The 8,030-nt window shown below is 35.5% G+C and overlaps 2 pseudogenes; both read right to left on the bottom strand.

Annotated features, from left to right (window-relative positions):
* Window positions 1-3,173: 3,173 nt before the first annotated feature.
* On the bottom strand, window positions 3,174-4,602 carry LOC112794649 (dihydrolipoyl dehydrogenase, mitochondrial-like; annotated as a pseudogene).
* LOC112796292 (probable protein phosphatase 2C 13) lies at window positions 4,512-6,805 on the bottom strand (annotated as a pseudogene).
* Window positions 6,806-8,030: the final 1,225 nt, after the last annotated feature.

Raw genomic sequence — 8,030 nt, 5'->3', positions numbered from 1 at the left:
TTTCGAAAAAGAAAACGAAATCCTTTCGAAAAAGGAAATTATATATTCGCGCATTGATTGAAAAATTTGTTAAAATAGAAAGGCGCGTGGAATACACGTGAGAGAACATGTGCGTCTAGGATGAAAAACTTGTATAACTTGTATGGTTAAAACACTTGTATGCAGAGATTTTTTTTTTAATAAGCGTTTTTTATTTTTTTTAAATTTATTAAAAAATAGTAAATACTCCTTTTATTTTTTTTCTATTTGTCTGAAAGACAAAACTCTTTCCCAAAGTTGTGAGAATTGAACGGGGTTAGAACTAGTCAAGTGACTTGTTTAATAGTTCAATAATTTAATCAGAATCGAACTGTAGTTGAATCAGTTTAATTAAATATATAATAAAATTATTAAAAATTTAATATATAATTTTAAATATTTAAATTTAATAATTTTTAAACTAATAAAATTAAAAAATTCACAAAATTTACAACAACTTCCATATCTCTTATATCTAATAAAATAGAATAAAAAGCCAATAAAAATCCAAAATTAACACTTATCAGCAAATATTTATATTAAATAAAATAAGTTTTGCTATTTCACTAAATTTTATCAATGATACTAAGTGAGTGCATATTTTAAAGAGTCAACACATCATAAAAGACTAGATAGAATTTGTAAGAAGAATTCTGAAACATCTACAAATATACGAGGAATTTAAGTCGAACTTAGAATGAATTTTTATTATCTTCAAAACAAGTTCTCTTTCAAAACAAGTTCTCTTTGCAAAAGATACGCAGTAAATGCAAATTTTTTTTTAAAACAAAATGCTCAATTAAATTGGCTTCTATCCCATATACACGAAGCCACAACACATTTTAACATGCCATAAAATCATAAAAAATCAACTGAAATTTCAACAATTTACTTCTGACCATAAAAATTTTTCAGTGATTGTTTCATTTTTAACATACAATAAAAAATACTATGAACAAAATTAACTTAATAAAATTGACAAAATTATTCAGTAACTCACAACTCAGACATTCAATAAACTACTAAATCCAATATTATTAACAAAACTACAAAATATTATCAACATCTAAAAATCAGCAACATTAACAAAACTACAAATTATTATCAAAATCTGAAAATCAGCAACTCAATATTATTAACAACAGTAAAATCAGCAAAAATAATTCCAAATAATAGTGCTTATCAGCAGCGAGGGAAGAAGGGGACTGATGGTAACGATAGAGGATACAAAACTGCCGGCTAAGACACAAAGAGAGAGAGAGAGCTTGAACAGAAGAACGATGACGGCGACAAAGCTTCCACACGACGGCGATGAAGCTTCCTACGATGGCGACATAGCTTCCTAGGACGGCGACGGAGCTTCTACACGTGACATAGCTTCCTACGACAGCAACACACGCGACGCTTGTCCCAGCGGAGAAGAGTTCGGCGATGGCAACGAAAAGGGATGATGGCTGCGATGGTTGTGGGACTAGGGTTCTTTGTTCTTTCAGTTTCAATTTTCAGAGAGAAGTGGGACTGAGTAAAGGTGTTCAAAACCGATCCGGACTGAACAAAATTGATCAATCGAACCAAAAAAATCGAAAACTGAAAAAAATTAAAAAAAATCACGTTTAACTATTTTTCTTGAGGTTCGGTTCGCTTTTCGACTTTAACACTGAAAATCCTAACCGAACCAGTCACCTAAAAAGCCAACCCCCAAAGGCCCAAACACCAGATAACCTAAACCTAGCAGCGCCATTCTTAGTCTCTCACAGTCTCTCTCTAACGAAGGAACATTAAGCCCCAAGCCCTAGCCACCGAGCCCTTTCCTCCCAGCATCGTCTTTCTTCACCGTCCACAGCTCCTCGGCGCGGTCCTCTCTCCCTCTCTTCCTCCTTTCACAGTTCACAGACATTATTTCTCTCCCTCGCAGTGGCAGCTTCTCCCTTTCCCTCCCTCGCTCCCTCGCAGTCGCAGCCTCTCCTTCCATCGCGCGTGAAGCTGCCGTCGTTTGTCGCTCGTCGCCCGTCAATCACGCCATGAACACCCCTAGGACTGGGGCTGCATTGGGGGATTAGGATTTTTTTAGAGACCGTTTTCAGGGAATTGACCGAACCGTAAACCCTTAAATAAACCGGTCGGTTTCAGAAGTTCACCAATTCACTGCCAATTTGGCCAATTTTTTATCATACAATTTTTAAAGTCAACCGAACTGGCCTGATAATTGATTCTCGGTTAATCCAGATGAATCGGCCGATCCATTTCGGTTTTTAGAACTTTGAATCTTTCCAAAATAATTCAAAAATCTTTAATTGATTCTCAATCACTCAACTAAGTAGTCTAAGTAGTCTTTGTAATTGTTAGATGGTGATCTATTGATATATTAAGTATAGTTGCTATGAGATACCACCGTTTCTCACACATCAACAGATTACCATTTGACAATTTATTATAGAGACTACTTAAACTAATTATTTGAATGGTTAAAAATCAATTAAAAACTTTTAAATTATGGAGAGGTACTTTGTTTTTTAATCAAATAATTAAGAACTAAAAAGGGCATTAATTCTTAAAAACTAATATATTTAAGGATTTAATGTGTCTTGAGAGCACATGATAAACTTGTTATTAGTGAAAAGTTTTGATTGAAAATATAAAAAACTAAAGTTTTCAATGCATTTGTTTTCCTTCCATTAAATGAAAACGTTTAAAACTTTTTACTAATAGTAAGCTAGGCACATGTTAGATAAATTCTATATTTAATTTTTTTTAAGAAATTAGAAAAAAAAAAACAGAACAAAAAATAGTGAGTATAAAATAAGGTACCGTTGCACTTTGCACTTCTAAGTTAGTATGTTCAGGTAATTCGAGAAAATAGAAAAAAGAAAAAAAACATCATTTAAGATCTATAGTTAAGTTCATAAAAAGGTAAAAATTCTTCGCAAAGTACCATAGAATTACAAATAGAGTGTTATAATATCTGCGAAGTTAAAATAGTCCTTGCAATGTATGAAAAATATTAATTACCCCTTATGTTTTAGTGCTACAATACAAGTGCTAGGTGGTGGAAATCATATGTGAATAATTAGTAATTAGTTACTCCCCACAGTACTACTAAGTACTCATAAGTCGTAAGTAAAAACAATCCAAATCAATGGTTTTCAGTTAACTCAAGTTCCAAAATTCTAAATTTGCACCAATTCTAAGAGAAGTATTATTCAATAACACAAGTATTCCTCTCACCATGCATCTAGGTAAATAATTAACTAATTGTATTTATGCTCCTAGCTAAACCTATTTTAACCCAAGATGGTATCATCTTACCTTAAAATTCACTGACAAAAATGAGGACAAGAATAGAGTAGAAACTGCTTCTTCAATTCTTCAAATATGAATGGACTTGTCAAAAGTAACCATTGCAGCTTCTTTCATTGCTTCGCTCATTGTTGGTTGCGCATGGCAAACATGTGCTATGTCCTCACTTGCAACACCATACTGCAATGCCAGAACAGCTTCATGATTGAGCTCTCCAGCATTTGGTGCCATAATATGCACTCCCAATATCTGGTTTGTCTCTTTTTCGGCCAAAATCTTTACCAACCCTTCAGCATTATCTATTGCCTTAGCCCTGCTATTGGCCAGGAAAGGGAACTTCTTGGCGTGGTATTCAACATCAAGTTCCTTCACCTGCTCCTCCATCTTCCCAATAGATGCAACCTCGGGGTGTGTATACACAACCCCTGGGACTTTGTCGTAGTCCACGTGGCCAACCTTGCCGGCAATGTACTCCACACAAACAACCCCATCTTTTTCTGCCTTGTGCGCCAACATTGGACCTGGTATTACATCTCCAATTGCATAAACACCAAGGACATTTGTTGCAAATCTTTCATTTACCAAAATTCTTCCCACCTTGTCAGTTTCAACTCCTATCTGATCTAAGCTGAGTCCATTCGTGAAAGGAGTCCTACCAGCAGATACAAGAACGATATTTGCTTCTAATGTGGTTTGGTCACCACCAGCTGTAGGTTTAAGGGTTAGTTTCACACCATCCCCAGATGTATCAACCCTTACCACCTTAGTCTTCAGCATGAGTTTCATTCCTTGCTTCTCCAAAGTACGTTGAAACTGCTTTCAGATTTTCCCATCCATGGTTGGAACAATATCGGGTGCAAACTCAATAACAGTTATCTCAGAGCCAAGACGACCCCACACCAAACCCATTTCTAGCCCAATATATACCCTGCCCCAGTGACCCCAACAAGTCTTTTAGCGATTTTTGACAACGCCAGAGCTCCTGTTGATGATACAATTTTCTTTTCATCAATAGTGACACCAAGAAGAGATATCACATCTGAACCAATGGCAACTATAATATGCTTGCCCTTAATGATAACTATGCACAAGCTTACAGTGAATTGGTGATAAGATCAACCTAGCAAATCAAGCACATTTGAGCAAGGAATAAATCAATGTTAAACGCTATTGTAACTGTATAGCCAATCACAAAATGGTTCAAACGTGTCCAAGTTTCATAAAAACAAAACCGCAATTGAATCCAATATTCCAAAAGAACATCAAATTCTTGCTGCATTCATACATGTTGTTGACAAGGCTGAATCAATTCTCTTTGTTTACACACGTAACAACTGTCAAATTCTATTCACCATGGTTTCCACAAAAAAATAGCTACCTACAATTGTCTCTATCGAATAAAGTCATAACCCAGAAAAAATACCTCTCATTAAATAGGTGAAAAACACCCCCCTAATCTTTTCTCTCTATCCCTACAAAACTGCTGGCTGATTTTCTGTAGCACACTAAGACAGCCTACAAACACAACCTAATCTATGCATGGAAGGAACAACTGCCGATGGTGAGAAGTATATGCACACTTATTTTCCTTCAAGTAAGCTCCTCAATCTGGCCTCTTCAGATAGGAAGCAAGCTCTGAATCTTCGCCTATGCGATGGGAGAGATTCAACAATCTTTTCCACCGGGGATAAGCATATACCAATCACAGTAAGATTATCTGTTGTATTGAGGTGCAATGCTTCCTTAACTAGTTCTTTGGCACATTGTTGTGGATCATCATGCCTTCTCAATTGTCGACGCACGAAACTAACTGCTTCCTGGCTTGACATTACATCCCAAATGCCGTCGCACCCAATAATCAAGAACTCGTCCTTCTCTGTCAATGTAAATACTTGAATATCTGGAACAACAATACGAGGCAACGCAGTCCCAAATGGATACTTCAACTTCCAATCACCAAGGGCATGGGTGACAGAAAGATCACCATTGAGATACCCATCATAGATGAAACCACCTAACTCTTCCACTCTCCTCCGTTCTGGTAAATAACTCAGTCTGTGATCATGAGACATCTCAACTGTTACTCCTCGCCTACAAAGAACTGCTCGACAATCACCAGCATTGGCAACCAGTAAATGCCTTCCAAGTATAAGGGCAGTCAATGCTGTTGTCCCATAAGTATGACTAACACTCCGTCCACCAGCCAAGGCAAGGTCTGCCCCTAAGAATGCTTTCCTATGAGAATCCTCCAACCATTTTAGGGAAAGTGCATCTGTATCATATGATTGCAGCATATTGGTGTCTTCAAAAAATAATCTAATTGCATTCCTCTTAATGAAAGCAGCTGCATTAGGCCCTCATGCCCATCAAAAACTGCATAAAATGCACTCCGTATAGGGTATTTGAACACAAATCCAAGGTGGGCAGCTAGATCATCTATTTGGATGTGCTCATCATCCATGGATCCCCTTGGTCCAATATCAGCACAGCTTCCAGAACAAACCGTTGGAGTAAATGTGGTAACATGAGTCTCTAAAACGGTATCTTCAATCAACTCAGAGCAACTCACAGCCTAACAACATAAGAAACAACAATCAGCAGCACATCAACAAAAAGAAAATAAGTGGAAAATAAAAACATAGTATTATCGCCAGCACTAACCCACCATTATTACAAAGAACTATTCTCATTAAGAAAATAGAATATGGAATTCACTAGTAATTATAGCCAGCTAGATCAACTGGTTTCTTCCGAGGAAGAAACTTAAGCAATGTCTCTTCTCTTCTTTCTTTTCATGTGATAAGATACAATATAGCAGTCTAATTATATAGATTAAGATATACAATAACAAAAATAATAAAAACACCTAATTCCAAATTCCATGTGTAAAATACAGGTTCTAAAATCCCAATATTTATACCACATGAATATCTCATTCTTCTCAAAATTCGCAAAATAAAACAAGGAACACACGAACTAAATCCATCAATTAACGCAAATTCACAAATAAATCCAAACCAATGTATATAAAACACCGAGAGAGATAACCGACACGAATAAAGAAAACATCACCAAATAAAAACAAAATTTTTCATCACATGAACGAAATTTCAATAATAACCTCAATTCAAACATAAACAAGACAAAAAAAAAGGAAAAAAAAAACAGAAAAAAAATAAAACATACCGATTCCATCGATTCAGGCAAGACTCAAACTGTTCTAAAGATAGGAATACCGATTCCTTAACGGCGTGCTCTTGCATTGCGCATAGATGATACTTCACATCCAGCACCGGAATGCTCTGCTGAAACATGATTTCCGCTTCGGCCACCATGTTCTGGCTCACAATCATCCTTTAAAATGCCGCGTTCTGTAAACTTCCCTCTTCCAAATAACTAGGGTTCTGAAATTAGGGATTCGAGATCGAAGCTTGGTTCGAATTCGGACAAGTTTTGCTTTCGAAAAGTGACAAAATTAGTAAATTAGGTTCTCCTGTGTATACATGGGTGTATAAATGTAATGCCTAGGATTGAGTTGTCCAATCTATTTGACAAAAAAAAAAAGTTCTCTTATCGTAAAACAACTAAATAAATAAATAAAAAAGATATAATATAAAATAAAGAAATATTGATAGAAGACTCTAACATTAATATAATTAGTTCAATAATAATTTATATATATATATATAATAATATTATATGTTGTAATGTGTATATATATATATAAAGATAGAAAAGAGTATAAAAAGTAAAGAGAGAGAATTGTATAAATATATATATAAAGATAGAAAGAAGTACATACCAAAAAAAAAAGATAGAAAGAAGTATTAAAAGTAAAAAGAGAAAAAATTGCATTTGTTTATAGTAAGAGAAAGAGAAAGAATATTTTATATTGCTTTTGTACGTACTATGTTTCAGATCCTCCTTCTATTTATACTTGTATAATGTATTCTTTTTCAAAGCTTCATAAAGCTTAGTCTTTCTTGAGAAATTGAAATTCTCTATTGGAAAAGCTAGCCGCCCAACATTGTGAAGAAAGTCGCAATGTATTAAATGGGCATCCATTCATATATATCACAACACTCCCCTTTGGATGACTATTTAGGATTATTGCCTCGTTAAAACCTTACTAAAGAAAAACCCAGTGGGAAAAAAAACCTTAGTGAAGGAAAAAGAGTACGATATCCTTTAATGATGGGGCTCCCTCATTAAAAACCTTGTCAAGAAAAATCCAATGGAAAAAAAAACTTGACCAAGGGAAAAAGAGTACGGTCTCCCCCTCTTGCCGACATCATTTAATGTCTCGAAATCGGCGCATCCCAATATCATGTACCAATCTTTCAAAGGAGGATTTTGGGAGTGACTTTGTAAATAAATCTGCCAGATTGTCACTTGAGCGGATCTGTTGGACATCAATTGTCCCTTGATTTTGAAGATCATGAGTGAAGAAGAATTTGGGAGAAATATGCTTTGTTCTATCGCCTTTGATGTATCCGCCTTTAAGTTGAGCAATACATGCTGCATTATCTTCAAACAGGACAGTTGGAGCTATCTTATGATCAATCAGTCCACATGATGACAAAATATATTGAATCAGACTCCTCAGCCAAAAACACTCGCGACTAGCTTCATGAATCGCCAGTATTTCGGCATGATTAGAGGATGTTGCAGCAATCGTCTGTTTCGTGGACCTCCATGATATAGCTGTTCCACCA

Source organism: Arachis hypogaea, chromosome 4 (genome assembly GCF_003086295.3).
Source record: "Arachis hypogaea cultivar Tifrunner chromosome 4, arahy.Tifrunner.gnm2.J5K5, whole genome shotgun sequence".
In the NCBI taxonomy this organism is placed as follows: domain Eukaryota; kingdom Viridiplantae; phylum Streptophyta; class Magnoliopsida; order Fabales; family Fabaceae; genus Arachis; species Arachis hypogaea.
Note: the sequence above shows the minus strand (reverse complement) of the source record. Positions and strands in the feature narration are given on the sequence as shown.